At 37.0% G+C, this 18,081-nt stretch overlaps 1 protein-coding gene and 1 pseudogene across 10 annotated transcripts in view; one reads left to right on the top strand and one right to left on the bottom strand.

Annotated features, from left to right (window-relative positions):
* The first annotated feature begins 16 nt into the window (after positions 1-16).
* LOC114027130 (U3 small nucleolar RNA-associated protein 14 homolog A-like) overlaps positions 17-18,081 on the top strand; it is a 32,063-nt gene continuing 13,998 nt past the window's right edge. For 2 of the 10 annotated variants that reach the window (XM_027840999.1, XM_027841004.1), the window contains exons 1-2: positions 202-342; positions 2,816-2,858. The gene's annotated coding sequence lies outside the window, so the exon portion shown is untranslated. The other 8 variants (XM_027841003.1, XM_027841002.1, XM_027841000.1 and 5 more) reach the window with 8 other exon arrangements.
* Positions 29-12,416, bottom strand: LOC114027111 (annotated as a pseudogene).

Genomic DNA, 18,081 nt, shown 5'->3' with positions numbered 1-18,081 from the left:
GGCTGCTTCCCTTCGGGGCAACCGGCCGCTACCACATGTAGGTGGGCGCCGCCATCTTCCTGGGGTCGCTAGGCTCCCGTCGGGCGGAAGAAGAGCGGCAGGCAGCCGTCCATCCGGCTTGGGAGGTCGGGAGGGCGTGCGTCACGGCGCCACTTCCTGGCGGGAGGGCGAGTGGCCAGAAGGGAAGAAGCTGAGGTGAGCCCCTGCAAGGGTTGGATGGTGAGGCTGGAGCCCGCCCAGCTTCACTGATAGAGGCGTCTCCTGGGCACTCCGGGCCCAGCCCATGGTGAAGTGCGATGTGGGGGACCGGCAATAGGGGAAGCCACTGACCATCTGGACACAGTAATTATCGCGGGGCGGGGAGAAGGAAAGCTAGGGACGCCGATTATCAGTTACTGGGCTTGTGGAAGGAGCTGCGGCCTCCGCGCCTCGAGAGGGAGTGGGCCCTGCCCTCCAGGGGCGTATAGTCTGCTGGCCTAGGGGGGATACACCCTTTACCTGCGCCTACTGCAATTTATTATTGAGGAAGAAGGGAAGAAAAGAAAGAAGGAGGGGAGGGAGGAAAGGAGGAAAAGAAGAAAAAAGAGAGAGGAAGGAACAGAGGGAAGGAAGGGAGAGAAGAAAAGAAGGGAAGAAAGGGAGAGAAGAGAAAAGGAAAAGGAAGGGAAGAAGGAAGGAAGGAGAAGAGAGAAGGAAGGAAGGGAGAAAAACAAGAAGGAAGGGAGGGAGAGAGGAAGGAGAGAAGGAAAAGGAAGAAGGGAGGGAAAGAAAGAAGGAAGGAAACTACCATTTATGAAATGACTACGGTGTACCAGCCATTATGCTGAGCCCTTTACAAATACTATCTCGTGTAATTCTTAAAATAACTATGATGATGATGCTATCATTATCCCCATTTTGCAGGTAAGGAAACTGAGGCAGGGTGAAGTGTCTTGTCCAGCTAGTAAGTGTCTGCATGTGGTTCTGAACTCAAGTCTTCCTCTTAAAGCAGGGGTTCTTCACCTTTTTGGTGTGTGTCATAGACCTCTTTGACATTCTGGTGAAGCCTGTAGCCTGTTTCAGAGTAATGTTTTTAAGAACATAAAATGCATAGGATTAAAAAGAAAACAACAATATAACAAACCAATTATATTGAAATAGTTATCAAAATATTGTAAAACCAAGACATTTACAGATGCCAGGTTAAGAACCCCTGTCTTAGGGAGCTCTTTAGAACACCCAGGAATTAAATGAATGGCAAGGATTACATAAACAGTATTGAACCCCAGTACTCTTGGCTCCAAGAAAGATTGCAGACCTCCCCTTCCTGCTTCACCCTACGTAAATTAATGTCATCAAATGATCACTTGTATGCTAACAGCTAATAGCAGGTAACAGAGAGCATTTATTAAGGACCTGCTATGTGCATGGCACTATGCTAAGTGATGGGACAAGACAGTCTCTGACCTAAAGGAGCTTACATTCTAATAGGTAAAGACAGATAATGAGGAGGTAGTAAAAGATGGAGACGGGGAATGGCTATGCAGGATGAGGTGGCCAGGCCAAAACTCAGCTTGCATAACCCAGGGTTTCAGTCAGTGGATAGAACACCAGACTAGGAGGCAGGAAGACCTGAGTTAAATCCTTCCCCTGGCCTGTAGCTCTATAACCCTGGGCAAATCACTTAATCTCTCTCGCCTTCAGTTTTCCCATCTATAAAATGGGAATAATAATAGCTCCTACCTCAGCAGTTGTTCTTAGGATCAAATGAGATTACTAAGTGCTTTGCAAGCTTTAGCTTGCTACTTAAATGCTAGATTATCATTAAATTTATTTATTCAGTGCCATAACAAATAAAATTCCAAAGGCTTGCCTATACCTCTGGAAGAGTAATAACAAAATTCTTCTGGGTGAACAAAAGGTCCAAAATCTCAAGGAAAATAATTTCTTAAAAAGTGGGAAAGAAGGGGACCTAGCAATAGCAGACTATCACTATAGTATACTATACTAATATACTACGAAATATATAGTAGAGTATAGTATACTACATAGTAGTAATCATCAAACCTATTTGGTACTGGCCAAAAAAATAGAGAAACCAGTCATTGGAAGAGAGTAGGTACACAACATGCAAGTGAGCATAGTTGTATAGTATTTCTGATAAACCTAAAGATCCTGCCTACTTGGGTAAAGGTTTACTATTAAAAAAAACAAACTTCTAGGAAAACTGGAAAGTAATATGGAAGAAATTAAGTTTAGACTAATATCTCACAGCTTGTATCACAATAAACTTCACATGGATACATGATCTAAATATAAAAGGTTTCATCACAATTGAATTAGAGGAACAGGGAGGGAGACACTTCACAACCATGGATAGGAGAATACTTGAGGGACAGGATCACAGAAGGTGAAATAGACAAGTTTGATTGAATGAAATTGAAATACTTCTGCAAAAAAAAAAATAACGTGCTCAGAAATTAATTGGGAAAAATCTTTGCAACCAGTTCTTCTCATAAAGGTTTGATATCCAACTATATGGAAAACTGACTCAAATATATAATTCAATAATAAGGGCCATTCCCCAACAAATAAATGGTCAAAGGCTAGGAACAGTTCTCAAGGGAAGAAATCCAAGTTATCAACTAACACAGCCGCATGAAAATAAATTCTCCAAATCACTATTAATAAGAGAAATACAAATTAAAACAGCTCTGAGATTTTACCTCACATCCCCCAAATTGGCAAAGACAACAAAAAGAAAAGTGATAGTCGTTGGCAGTCAGGTGCACATAGCTAGCTAGTGCCTTAACCAGTAGTTTTTTTTCTCCACTAGGTTCTGTGTAATCAGAGAAGCCCTTTGAAGACAAAAAGACCAGGTAAATGCATTATCAGAAGTCTCAATGCTGATCTGGCAGTAAATCAATTCAGTGAACATTTATTAAGCACCCACTGTGTGCCAGGCACTGGCAGCTAGGTGGGGCAGTGAATAGAGCTCTGGACTTGGAGTCAAGAAGACTGGAGTTAGAGCCATGTGACCCTAGATGTGTCACTTAACCCTTGTTTGCTTCTGTTTTTTCATCTGTAAAATGGGGATACTAATAGCACCTACCTTCCAGAGTTGTTGTGAAGCACTTAGAACAGTCTCTAGCACATAGTAAGCTCTGTGTGTTAGTTATTGTTATTATTATTATTATTATTATGCTAAATACTGAGGATATAAATAAGAAAAAGAAATTCCCTGCTCTCATGAGCTTACATTCTAATGCGGGAAGACAGCACATAAAAGGAAGCCATTTTTGCAGTTGAAATGAAGGTAAACTGAAACAACAAAGTTGAGTATGTTTGATTTATTGGTAAGGCTAGCCATTATCAATAAAAGGGGTCTTTAGCTCCTCAACAAGCCAAAAGACCCCCAGGTGGGGTTTACAAGGCTTCTTATAGTTGAGGGAAAGTGGATAGAAATAGAGCAGCACAGGGCAGCTAGGTGGCACAGTGGATAGAGCTCCTGCCTTGAAGTTAGGAGGACCTGAGTTCAAATTTGACCTTAGACACGACACTTAATAGTTATATGACCCTGCGTAAGTCACTTAACCCCAAATGCCTCACCAAAAAGCAAAAAAGAAAAAGAATAGCGCTTGGACAGGACAGTAGGTAGGATTAAGTCATCTGGTTTCTGTTGGTGGAAGGGAAGAGATTTTTTTTTTTTCTTTATCATTAGGGAAAGCTGATAGGTTGTGTCCACTTGCATACATGCAAGGACAGATAGCGGTACAGAGAAACCACATCTCTGACTACTGAATTTACGGATTTAGGGACTTCTGAACTTAACTCAGAGACAAAAGTGACTTGAACAGTTATATAAAATGTCAGTGGTTGGTATGAAATAGAACCAATTACAAATGGAATCAATTTGATTTTCTCAGTTCCTCCTTTGATCCATGGAAGACACAGCTGTAATCTAATTCTATAAGATTTTTAATGTGGTCGTTATCAGCAGTGCCATAAGCTTTTCTGGGGCTAGTCTAGAGCAGGCTTTAACATGTTAACTAAGGCAAGGTCTAAAAAGAGTAAGACAACAGAGGGCAATAAAGGCCCATTTATCAAGGGTAGCTAACAGGCCAATTCCTTGTGACCAAGTGAACCAAGAAGAAGGATTCTCCTCGGGGTCACCTAGTGATGGTAGTTGTGTTTCTGCTATAACTCATTGGATCTTATGTAGGCTTGTCATAATTTCTCCTGACCAGTTAATGTAAGAACTGTAAGATCAATGAGTTATAGCACAAGCCCTTCCCTGTGTTGCTTTAAGAATATCTAAAATGATGTGATTTTGCAAAAACCATTTGAGTTATAGAGCCTGCCTCAATTTAGGGGGAGGAGATGGATTCTCCTGTGGCCCACGCCAGTGTCTCAATTTCCAGTGAGAGATTCAGGCTTGGAGGACTCACAAAGGACTAATTTCAGAGGAGAGATTTGCGTGTCACCAAGGTAACTGGGAAAACTCAGCAAACAAACCCCAAAAAGCCACAGTAATACAATGATGATCGTTAGTATTAACTAACATCATGTCTCCTTGTATCCTAGTAACCCACTCTTAATGTCCGTTTAATCAGCTCATTTTATCTTGGATCCCAGATGTCTCATGTAGTTGTCTGATGTCTGCAAACATCTCTTGGTCATTCTGGAATAGGCTTCATTCTCAGGGCAGGTCTGAAGGAGGCTCCTCTTAAATGGGTTTGCTTCTTTGGGTTCCAAGTTACTTTCAAAAGAATCCTAGGTAATTTTACTAAAATCTGCCAGTAACAAGACTCAGTACAGGCATACCTTGTTTTATTGTGCTGTGCTTTATTGCATTTCACAGGTATTGCATTTTAAAATATATTTTTACATTATAATGTTCTATTTTTTTCCCAATTACATGTAAAAATACATTTTAACATTTGTTTTTAAAATTTTGAGTTCCAAATTCTCTCCCTTCCTCTCTCTCCTTTCCACTCCCTAAGAAGGCAAGCAATTGATAATAGGTTATACATGTGCAGTCATGCAAAACAATTCCATATTAGTCATGTTATAAAAGAAAAGACAGACCAAAAAAGAGTCAAGGAAAATAAAGTAAAAAAAGTATTCTTTGATCTGCAGTTCTTACTCTGGAGAGCGATAGCATTTTTTATCATAAGTTCTTTGGAATCGTCTTGGATCATTATATGCTGAGAATAGCTAAGTCGTTCACAGTTGATCATCAAACAGTATTGCTGTTACTGTGTACAATGTTTTCCTGGTTCTGCTCACTTCACTTTGCATCAGTTCATGTAAGTTTTTCCAGGTTTTCCTGCTTGTCATTTCTTATGACACAATTATATTCCATTACAATCATATACCACAACTTGTTCAACCATTCCACAATTGATGGTTATCCCCTCAATTTCCAGATTTTTTATCACCACAAAAAGAGCTGCTATAAATGTTTTTGTACATGTAGGTCCTTTTTCTTTTTCTTTGATCTCTTTGGGATACAGACCTACTAGTGGTATTGCTGGGTCAGACAAGAGGCGTGGTTTTATAGCCCTTTGGGCATAGTTCCAAATTATTCTTCAGAATGGTTGAATCAATTAATAATTCCGCCAACAGTGCTTTAGTATCTCAATTTTCCCACATCCACACCAACATTTGTCATTTTCCTTTTTCTGTCATATTAGCCAATGTGATAGGTGTAAGGTGGTATTTCAGAGTAGTCTTAATTTGCGTTTCTCTGTAATCAACAATAATTCAGGGTATTTTTTTTCATATGATTATAGATAGCTTTGATTGCTTCATCTGAAAACTGCCTGTTCATATCCTTTGATCATTTATCAGTTGGGAAATGGCTTTTATTTTTATAAATTTGACTCAGTTCTCTATATATTTGAGAAATGAGGCCTTTATAAAAAAAATTGCTGTGTGTAAAAATTTTTTCACAGTTATGATTTCTATGTATTTCCCTTCATCCTATTTCCCCCCATTTATCCTACTTTGTAATTGTTTTAGAGCATCATGAATTGTGCTAATATAAGATGGCAAACTTTATATATGTTGTGTATGTTCTGACTGTTACACCCACCAGCCATTTCCCCCATCTCTCTCCCTCTCCTGAGGCCTTGCTATTCCCTGAGACACAACAATATTGAAGATATTAAATAAACTTAGTTGATAAGGCAGCAGCAGGTTTTGAGAGGGCAGACTCCAATTTTGAAAGAAGTTTTACTCTGGGTAAAATGCTATCAAATGGCATTTTATGTTACAGGGAAATCTTTCATGAAAGGAAGAGTAAGTCAATGTGGCAGACTTCATTATTGTCTTATTTTAAGAAATTGCTGTAACTACCTCACCCTTTACTAACCACCTGATCAGTCAGCAGCCATCAATTGAGATAAGACCCTCCACAAGCAAAAAGATTGCAACTTGCTGAAGGTTCAGATAAGGGTTAGCATTTTTTTTTTGGCAATAAAGTATTTTTAATTAAGGTATATACATTTTTTTTAGACATAATGCTATTGCATACTTAATAGACTACAGTGTCATGTAAACATAACTTTTATATGCACTAGGAAACCACAAAATTCATGTGACTTACTTTATTGCACTCATCTGGAACTGAACCCACAATATCTCCACAATATTGCCTGTACAATTTAGTACAAACTCCTAAATTTGCTTTTCTAATAACTAGCTCATGTGGTGAAAACCAGCTTAAGCCTTATAGTTCTAATCCTATTAACAGTAGGACTATAAGAGGGACATCAAATTAAGAACCCACAATTAACCTGAAACTTAAAGAGTTTCAGTTGTTACATACCACTTGCCATTTCTATCCTTACATCAACCCTTTACCTGATATGGAAATTGCTATTAACAGGCTGAAGAAAGAATTTTAAAAAGAATTTATGGAGGCCTGACTTGTAAAATGGGCCTTCCTGTCTCTCAAAATTATCAAGCAGATACTTCAAATGGAAAAATAATTTTACCTTAATAATTATCAATGCAATTTTACATGTAAAGTCTTTACATTCAATTTTTGAAATTTATTATCCCATTAGAACCGTTTGGAAGCCAATTATATACATTTTAATATTCTAGTTCTTAGAGAAAACAGTCTGATCCTGTTGTTTTCTCAAAGTTTACTACTCTAATTGAAAAAAAAAAACCTTTTACATCTTTGTCTTACTAGGAAATTTTTACCCCTTTATAATTCTTCCCTTCGGAGGATGTTATTCCCATGTCATAACTACTAGTAAGGGGGTGGCAAACACAGGAACTCACTTACTTAGTTGCTTAGGGTATAAAATTGCTTAGCAATTAATATTGAGAACAGTGAGATCTTTCATACTTACATCCTATTATAGTAGTGCAGAGGTGCTGGAGTATTGCAGCAACAAGATTCATTATATTTAAAAAATTTACCTCCCATACTTAGAGAAATTTGCTATGAAAGGAAGAAGTAGGGACGTGGTTGTAACAGACTGGACCTGCAGGCTTAAGCCTAAGGGCACAGAATGAGTCAACATAGGTAAAATGGGATAAAGCATCTTTAGTTCTGTTTGATTTCAGGTAGGAGTGGTAGTTACTATTGCAGGCCTATACAACTTGTGGCCTATGGGTTGCTTGCAGCCCATCACAGGATTTCATTTACATACAAAAGATGTTTTCGTAAGTGGCCCATGGGCCACAAGTTGTGCAGGCCTGTACTATTGAACAGTCAGTCACACAATAAAGTTCCACTTTGTTCACAGGTGTCATAGCCAGGCTCAGGATTAACTAAGTAGGAACCAATCCTATTCAAAAAGGAAATAGCACCATGGGGAAACTGAGCCCAGAGGATCCTGCCTTCAGCTATGCCAAGGTTGTCTCCTCAACTTTTCCCAGACATAGACATCCACCTGTAGCATTTTCTGGATCATATTCCTTTTGAGCAGCTTGTGGCATTTCCCTAAAATGGTAGATTTCTGACTTAAGGATCATTCAGACATTTATACCTGAATTCAAAACTCAGAATATTATCAAATTACAGTCACAAGAGATTTTTATCTCAAGTAGCAAGTTTCACTAATAGTTTAGGGCTAGACCTAGTTATCATTTCTCTCATCTAATTGCAATAACAGCAATAAAAAAGTTTACCAGGCCTTTTTTAAAAAAATCACTTTTCTTTTTCTTCTCCAATGTAAACTCAATTTAAAAGTCAATATAAAAATTGTATAAAAATCAATCATTTTCTTCCCAGAGTTGCTGATGGTCTCTTAGTTGCCAAATCCAATGACCTTTTCTCAGTTCTCATTCTCCTTGTCCTCTCTGCACTATTAATCACTCTCTCCTCCTTGATCTTCTCTTCTCTCTAGGTTTTTGGGGCACCACTCTCTCCTGGTTCCTCCTATCTGACCACTCCTCTATCTCCTTTGATGGATCCACTGCTCCAGATCACTCCCTCTTATTAGGTGTCCTAGGGGTTCAGTCTTGGGTCCTCTTCTCTTCTCACTCTATACTACTTTACTTGGTGAGCTCATCAGCTCCCATGGATTTAAGTGCCATCTTTATATAGCTGATTCTCAAACCATCCTTTCCTGCACCAATCTCTTTGCTGATCTCTACTCTCTCATCTCCAATTGCCTTTCAGATATCAGGAACGGGATGTCTAATAAACATCTTAAACTCAACATGACCAAAACCAAACTCCCATTCTAATTTTCCTATTATTGTAGAGGGTAACACCATCCTCCCAGTCTCTCAGGCTCACAACCGAGGTGGCCTCCTCAACTCCTCACTATCTATTGTTCAACCTCCTTATTCAGTCTGTTGCCTACGCCTCCTTTGGAACATCTCTCAAATACACCTCTTCTTCGCTGACCTTGCTACCACTCTGGTGTAGGCCCTCATCACCTCAGATCTAGATTATTCTGGATTATTTCAATAGCCTGCTAGTGGGTCTGCCTGTCTCACTTTCTCCCAACTTCAATCCACCCTCCATTCAGCCACTAAAGTGATTTTTCTAAAGTGTAAGTCTGATCATGTCACCACTCTATTCAATAAACTTTAGTGGCTCCCTATCACCTCTAGCATCAAATAATTTGGCATGAAATGCCTTTCGTAATCTAGCCCCATCCTACCTTCCCTGTCCTCTTAATACCTTATTCCTCAATTTGTACTCTTCAATTCAGTGACACTGGCCTCCTGGCCACAAACAAGACACTTTCTTTCTTGGCTCTGAGCATTCTCTCTGGGTATTTCCCATGTCTGAAATGTCCTCCTTCCTCATCTCCACCTGCTGACTTCTTTTAAATCCCAACTAAAATCCTATCTTCTACAGAAGCCTTTCACAACCCTTATAATGCCTTCCCACTTTGAATTATTTCCTATTTTTCTTGCATATAGCTTATTTGTATATATTTGTGTATTTGTTGCCTCTACCATTAGCTCCTTAAGGGCAGGGACTGTCTTTTGACTCTTTTCTTATCCCTAGTGCCTGGTATATAGTAGGTGACTAACTACTCATTAAAAAAAATTAATAGGGTTGGAGAGATGAGACCTCATCCCTCATCAAGTGGGAAAATGTGGGAGGAGGCAAAAAGTAAGTACCATTGGCTGAAGCTTCCTTGGAGTTGAGAACCTCAGACCATTCAGCAAAGCCTTTCTATTCATCCCAGGCTCCACAACGAGGAATCTCAACTTTGAGCAATCATCAAATAAGAGCAGATATGTAGAGTGCTTCCCAAGCCTAGAGGTACTAATTAAATGTCTGTTATTGCTATTGCACCGTGGAAGCAAATTCATATATACTGTGGGCCATAGGCCTTTAAAACTATTTTTGAAAACCGAAGGGAGCTGATTCCAGAGAGCTATGTACCCATTCTTCTTAGTCTAGACATTTAGAATTCTTCCTCTCTTATTGCTGAGGTTTTTTCTCTTTTTAAGTCTTATAATCTCCATTAAATCTTATAATAAATTAAATCTTATAATCTCCATTAAATCAGATGGAAAGATCCAATAGATTGTATCATGACATCTTCCCCATTTAAATTCCTTGAGGGTTTGAACCTTACATAATACTAAATATAATAATATAATACTATTGTAATATAATAAAATTATTGTTGTAATATAATAATAAAATACACAAAACCTTCCATCATCTTACTCTCTCTTCCAGTAAACTTGTATATCCAAACACACCTGAAAACCAGAAAAAAGGGAGGAAAACTCCTTTGAAGAAATGCTAATCAAAGCAACTCTCAGATTCCATCTCACACCCATTGGAAAAGATGACAAAAGATGAAAATACCTGATGCTGGGAAGGCTGTGAGAAGATGGTACACTAATGCACCATTAGTAGACCAGCAAAATGGTCTAATCCTTCAGCAAAACAACTCAGACTTACAGTAGTCACTAAATGATACATTCTCTTTAACTTAGCAATATCACTAGGAAATCAAAATGCCAGGGAAAGGTCCCCTAATTCCATAAATATTTATACTGCTCCCTTTTGTAGTAGCAAAGAACTGGAAGAAGAGTGAATGCCCAGTAACTATTAAGTGGCAGAGCAAATTGTGGTATATGAATATAATGGAATATTACTGCACCATAAGAAAAGACAAATATAAAGTATTCAGAGAAACTTGGAAAGACATAAATTGGTGCTGAGTGAAGTTAAGAAGAATGGGGGGAACAACATACACACTGACAACAATAGTGTGATGGGAAAAAAATGGAAAAAAACCTTGGGAATTCTAATCAATGCAGTGACCAATTTTGACTTGAGAGAGCTGAAAGTAAAGCAGCTCAATCTAACAGCTCTACAGGCCAAGGATTCTTTACCTGTTTTGAGTCATGAACCTCTTTAGCCATCAGGTGAAGCCTAGGGAGGCCTTCTCCAAATAATATTTTTAAATATATAAAATTCAATACATAGAATTACAAAGGAAACCAATTCTGTTGAAACACGATGATCAAAATGTTTTTTAAAAGTTCAAGGACTCCAGGTTAGAACCCTTGCAATCTAAACAGAGAGTGACAATATATGGGTTTGGAATGAAGTGTGCATTTTCAGACGTGGCCGACATTGTGATTTGTTTTATTTAACTGAACTTAGGTGACATGAGATGGTGAGGAGGAATGATTTTTTAAAAAGGATCAGCAAAACATTTTAAAAAATAATTCAGAATAGCAATTAGCTGCAGTGTCCTACCATAGTACCTCCAACAATTATCATTTTCTTTTCTTTTTCTTTTTTTTAATCATCTTTGGTTTTTTGAGGATACTTTCCATATTTTATTTACATTTTAATACTAACTTGAATTTCAGAGTAACATCCACACATCAATTTCTTTGTTTTTTCATTAAACTTAAAATTCTTAGATTATCAGAACAAAGACTGTGAATAAATATTTACTATGTCTGTTACATGTACCACAAAAGGAGCTGCCTTAAAGTAGAAATCCATTCCACCCCATTCACTCCATTTTTATAAATATAAGTATAGAAACAATCTCAAACATGCTTTTTTTTGTTACTACTAGTAATGCCCACATCTTCAAAAATTGAACAAAATTAGCAACATTATTTATTATACCTGCTATTTTAAACAATTTAAATCAAAGCTCTTCCACTAAGCAAGATGGATAAAGCAAGCCATTTATAATTTTTCATCTTGAGAAATTAGATTTCTGAAGCATACTACTTCACAGCAATCTGACATTTCTTGTCATGCTTTCATCTTATAAAACCTGAATTCCATTTGGAGTACTCTGAGTTTATGCTTAAATGATAGTGCCTTGATAAGAGGGAAAAATGTGTTTCATTTTTCTTCCCATTGGGCATGAAAACATAATGGGTATACCTATATTAAACATATTCTTACAAATGTCCAAGTCAGATATACCAGCTAAGATTCTTAATGTGTAGGCTTTGCATTATGAGAATTAGTCGTTAAGACATTAACATGAGTAGAAGGTTGTTGGTTCCAATAAGGTTGAGATTGTTAAAATTACTTGCTATGTGTTTGGCCTTCTGAAGGATGTAGCAACTTCATATTGTCTTTGGACATCATTAGACTGCATTAATTCTTGAAGTCTAACTTAAGTAGTATAAGAATTTTTCCATTTTGCCATCACTGATTTTCTCTGTGCATCCCTCATTCCATTGGAATTATTTGTCCCATTCATATTATTTTTTGTTGTAAGTCTAGCTATTGTAGGTGCTTAGGAGGGACACATTCTACTTACAGATTGTATATTCTATTTTCATAATTTATCCTTGGTGGTCCAATAATCATGCCTCTCTCTCTACTGAGTATTATGTCTTCATCATCTTCAAGTTCCCAGTCCAGCCTTACCTTGACCTACTTCTTTATGGCCTTCAGGTTCTTCTAATAAGTGAAAATTACATGGAACTTAAACTCCCTCAGAGATTGCCATTTTCTGTAGTCCTGAACTTTCCTTTTTGTCATCTCTACCAATCTTTGGGAAATGAGGTGAAATGTGAGCATTGTTTTAATTTGCATTTGTTCTATTTTTAGTGAGTTGGAGCATTTTTTCATATGGCTCTTGGTGACTGTTTTCCTTTGAGAACTGCGTGTTCTTATTCTTTGACCATGTTTCTATTGGGACATGTCTCTTGTTCTTATATATTTGAGTCAGTTCCCTATATGACTTGTATATCAGACCTTTCTCCAAGAAACTTGCTGCAAAGATTTTCCCCAATTAATTTTTAATTGTAATTATAATTAATTTATAAATTATGATTTGTAATATTATTATACTGGCATTACCTAACCATGAGCAATTAATATTAGGTCTATATTTCTATAAGGAGTGTTTTATAGTTATGGTCCTATGGTCCTATAGTTCTATGTGAATCTTGGTAGGTAGATTCCCAGATATTTTACACATTCTGTAGCTATTTCAGATGGAATTTTGACTTTGACATTTAGTTGGAGGTTTTTGATTTGCTATTTTTCAAGATTTTTTTTATTTGCGTGCCTAATTTATTGATCTGTTCTTTACTTTTTTTTTTGTTGATGAAATCAGTTAAAGATGCTAACTTTACCCTAAGTATTTGCTTTGTCTGTATCTTAGTAGTCTTGGTATGTTGTCTCATTGTTGTCAGTATCTTTGAAGAAATTCCATTGTTTCTGTGATTTGTCCTTTGAATGAGTTTAGAATTAAATTATTTAGTTTCCATTTAAATTTCAATTCTTTCTTCAGAGGACCTTTAATATTATAATTTTCATTGTCAATAAAGGATATGTTTAATATTTCTACTTTTCTGCATTTGTTTATGAAGCTTTTATGTCCTAGCAGATGTTCAATTTTTGTAAAGATGTCATGCGCAGATGAGTAATATGCATTCTACTTTCTGTTCCTATTTGTTGTTCTTTAGATATATTGTCTATCTAACTTTTCCATAATTCCATTAATTTCTTTAACTTATTTCTTGCTTACCTTTTTATTAGTTGTAAAGTTATGAAAGTTGTACATTGGAGTCCCCAACTATTTCACTTCTCTGTAATTTGATGAACTTTTTCCTTTACGTAATGAGATGCTATGCCACATGGTATGTATGTATTAAAGACTGATATTAATTAATTGTCTATGGTACCCATAATCATAATCTTATTTCCCTGTTAATCTCTCTTAATCAAATATATTTCTTGTAAAAACATATTGTTGGATTCTGCTTTCTAATTCAGTCTGCTATCCTTTTCTGTTTTTTGAGTGATTTCGTACCATTCACGTTCAGTTATGATTCTTAATTGTATATATCCCTTTATCATATCCCCTTATACTTTTTCCTTTCTTTGTTTTCTTCCTATCTCATTACAAAGAGGAAGAAAGAGGTAGAAGAGAAGCAGTCTGCCTCTTCTCCAAAACACCTCTTTCCTTCCCCTTGCCCAGATCTGGATCATAGGTCCTTACCTCTCTTTCTTTCCTTTGCACTTCCTTTTCATGATTCATTCTTTGAAGATGAAGTTTGTTTTGCTTTAGACTATTCCTTCTATAAGTCTGTCTTTTTATTTATTTATTTATTTAGGCAATTAGGGTTAAGTGACTTGCCCAGGGTCACACAGCTAGTAAGTGTTATGTATCTGAGGCTGGATTTGAACTCAGGTCCTCCTGACTTCAGGGCTGGTGTTCTATCCACTGCACCACCTAGCTGCCCCTTGCCATCCTTCTTAACTCCTTTTTTCCTGATTTCATGGATGTTTCCTTGTTGAGTTTAATGTATTTTTATACCAAACATCGTGTGTGTGTGTGTGTGTGTGTGTGTGTGTGTGTGTGTGTGTGTGTGTGTAAAACCTTCCTTTGTCCAGTTCAGATAAGAGTGGGCTTTACTCGATGCTTGCTTCCCCCTACTTTTTCCACCTGGGTAGACCCGTCTTCTTGTATGCCTTCATCATGAGGGTTGTAAATTCCACTACCTTCTTCTTCCTTAGTGTATTTCCCCCCTCCTCTTATGACCATCAAAACTGAACAAAACCACCTCAGACTCTCTGTCTTATTTAATTCCTTCTATCACCCTTGAAGACATTAGAATTCTGAAGGGACCCTCCTTTCTTCTTCCCCAGTAGAATACAAGCATTTTGTCATCAGCTTGTGGTGCAGTGGATAGAGTGCTGGATCTGAAGTCAAGAAGAACTGAGTTCAAATTCAACCTCAAACATTTATTAGCTGTGTGACCCTGGCCAAGTCACTTAATCACAGTTTGCCTCAGTTTCCTCAACTGTAAAGTAACAGAACCTACCTCCTATTGCTGTTGTGAAGATCAAATGAGGAAGTATTTGTAAACTGCTTAGCATAGTGACAGTCCATAGCAGGTGCTGTGTAAATGCTTATTCCCTTCCCTTCCCTCATATAAATCCTTCTAGTTGCTCTCATTTGTTTACTTTTCCCAGTTTCTCTTGACTTTTTACTTCAAAGTTTCTGCTCAGTTGTGGATTTTTCATCAGGACTGCTTGAAAGCATTCTATTCCATCAGAGGTCTTTTTTTTTTCCCCTGTAGGATTATATTCAGTCTTGCGAAGTGAGTTATTCTTGATTTCAAGCCATTATCTTTTTGCCTTTTGGAATAGCAGCTTTTAAGATCTCTTCTTTATAGTAGTAGATGCCCAGTCTTCAGTGGACCTTACTGTATGTAGTTCCTTGGAATTTGAACTCTTTCTTTTTGGCTGCCTACGATATTTTTTCTTTGACCTGGAAGCCCAGTATTTTGGTTCTGACATTCCTTAGAGTTCTTATTTTAGGGTTTCTTTCAGGAAATGTCTAGTTAGATTTTCTTTTTGCTTTCTGGTTTTGATTGATGTGGGAAGTGTTTAGTTTTGATTTTTTAAATTAAATATTCAGGTGGGTTTTTTTGCTTTGTTTTGTTCTTATTAATGGTTTTCAGGAAGTCTGATTGATGATTCTTAAATTATATATCCTCAATTTGTTTTCCAGGTTAACAGATATTGATATTAGATGGAATGAGGTTTGGAATGAGGTTCTCTTCACAGAAGTAGGTTAGCAGTAAGTAGCAGTGTGTTACTCAATTCTTACATCAGAAAAACATTTTCATGAATAGTGTATATAATAAAACCTTGGCCTGTCAGAACTTGCTGAGAAGGGTCTTAGCTCCTCTGCTTAATAGAAGTAGAAGGGTCTTAGTTCTGCTGCTTAATAGAAGTTGAATGGAGGGACTACTCATCATTTCACACCATCCATCATTTGGGAAAAGACACGTCTCTTGACCACAGATCTATGTTTACAACCCTTGTACGAGAGAGAAAGGGAAATATGATAACTAATTGCACATTGTGATAGTCAGCATTTTCTTTCTAAAAGCCAATTAATTGTATTTCATACCAACAAGCACCCTAACTTGTACATAATTTTTTTTTTAAAAACAGCAGTTAACATTTGGGTTTCCTTAAGCCTCCAACTGAGGCTATGATCTTTAAATTAGATTTGTCTGTGTCATTGATCCCATCATTATTAATGTCATGGCTGCCTTTATGGGTTATCCATCTCAGTCAGTATTACCAAAGTCCAAGCAAAGTCTTTGTCCCCTGGCTCAGATCCCACTTCTTTCAGCTCTTGTCCAGTTGAGTATGGTGGAGTTATATCTGGTTTTGGCTGAAACTCAGATGTATCATTAATTTTCACTAAATATTTCATGTTCCATCTAGACACTTTTCCATTTGCATGATGACACTCTCTGATCTAGATGCCAGGGGTTACAGGATTCTGATGTTCTTGTTTCAGGTACAGTTCACCTTTTTAATCTAAATCATGCCTTTTTCTTAGTCATACAAGAAGTCTCACTGATTTGACTTTGCATTTCTTGGGTTGCATTTTTAACTGTCTGTCTTAATGCCATGTATGATTGTGGGCCTGCTTTTTATTCATGCCGGGCTGTTTATTCATATGTATGTATTTCTATCTATGCAGTTTATTTCCCATGAGCAGTTTTTCTGACGTACATTCTATTCATCCTAATATGTACTATAAGCTAATTTAGCATGCTCTAGAATCAAAGGATTATAATATTTTAGAGCTGAAAGGGATCTTGGAGATTATCTACTCCAGTTGTAGAGAATGAGACTTAGAGAGGTCAAGTGACTTACTAGTTACTGCTAGTTAGATAGGTAGTTGGTGCAGATGCTCTAAGTCAACAACCCCAACACTTATATTTTTGCCTACCTTATCTGGACAGGAGCTAGAAAAAAACACATGAGTTCAGGGCAATCTTTTGTTTTTTTTTAATAATATTTAATTTTTTCCCCAGTTACATATAAAGATAATTTTTAACATTCATTTTTTAAAAATTTGAGGTCCAAATTCTTTCTTCCTCCTTCCTTATTCCTGCGAACACCCCAATAAGCAGTTTGATATAGGTTATACATGTGCAGTCATGCAAAACATTTTCCCATATTAGTCATGTTGTGAAAGAAGACACAAACCAAAAAAAAAAAAAACAAAACCCACCATGAAAAAAATAAAGTGAGAAATAGTATGCTTCAATTTGCATTCAGACTCCATCAGTTCTTTCTCTGGATATGGAGAGCATTTTTCATCATGAGTCCTTTGAAATTTTCTTAGATCATTGTATTTCTGAGAATATCACAATTGATCATTGCACAGTTTTGCTGCTGTGTGTAGTGTTTTCCTGATTCTGCTCACTTTGCATTAGTTCGTATAAGTCTTTCCAGGTTTTTTCTGAAATCAGCCTGCTCATCATTTCTTATACCCCAATAATATTCCATTAAAATCATATTCCACAGCTTGTTCTGCCATTCCCCAATTGATGAGCATCCCTTCTATTTCTAATTCTTTGCCACTACAAAAAGAGCTGTGATAAATATTTTTGTACATGTTGTTCCTTTTCCTTTTTGTTTTTTATCTCTTTAGGATACAGACTTAGTAGTGGTATTACTCGATCAAAGGGTATATACAGTTTGTTCTTTGGGCATAGTTCCAAATTGCACCAATGCATTAGCGTTTCAATTTTCCTATATCCCCTTCAATATTTATCATTTTTCTTTTCTGTCATATTAGCCAATCTGATAGGTATGAGGTAGTACCCCAGAGTTGTTTTAATTTGCATTTCTCTAATCAGTAATGTTTTAGAGCAGTTTTTCATATGACTATAGATAGCTTTGATTACTTTGTCTGAAAACGGCCTGTTCATATCCTTTGACCATTTATCAGTTGGGGAATGACTTGTATTCTTAGAAATTAGCCCCACTTCTCTATATATTAGAGAAATGAGGCCTTCATCAGAGATACTTGCTGTAAAAATTGTCTCCCAGCTTTTCATTCAGGGCATTATTGAGCACAATTTATGCTAGAGGAACTGAGGGTCCATCAGATTACTTATTACTTCATAGATGTTTGCTATTCACAACCTGTGATATACTTTGTGAATCATATAGATTGTGTATATGCTACATTTTGCTACTTATTACAAGCATTTGTCTCCTCTGGACTGCCTATTAATGGCAGGTGAAATACTGTGGCCCTTTTCTATCTGTGGGAGATCCCATGCTTTTGAGTTACATACATTGTTTAATGATTCACATAGATATAGTTTAAATGTTTAGGGGGA

Source organism: Vombatus ursinus, unplaced genomic scaffold (genome assembly GCF_900497805.2).
Source record: "Vombatus ursinus unplaced genomic scaffold, bare-nosed wombat genome assembly UNPS02014852.1, whole genome shotgun sequence".
NCBI lineage: Eukaryota > Metazoa > Chordata > Mammalia > Diprotodontia > Vombatidae > Vombatus > Vombatus ursinus.
Note: the sequence above shows the minus strand (reverse complement) of the source record. Positions and strands in the feature narration are given on the sequence as shown.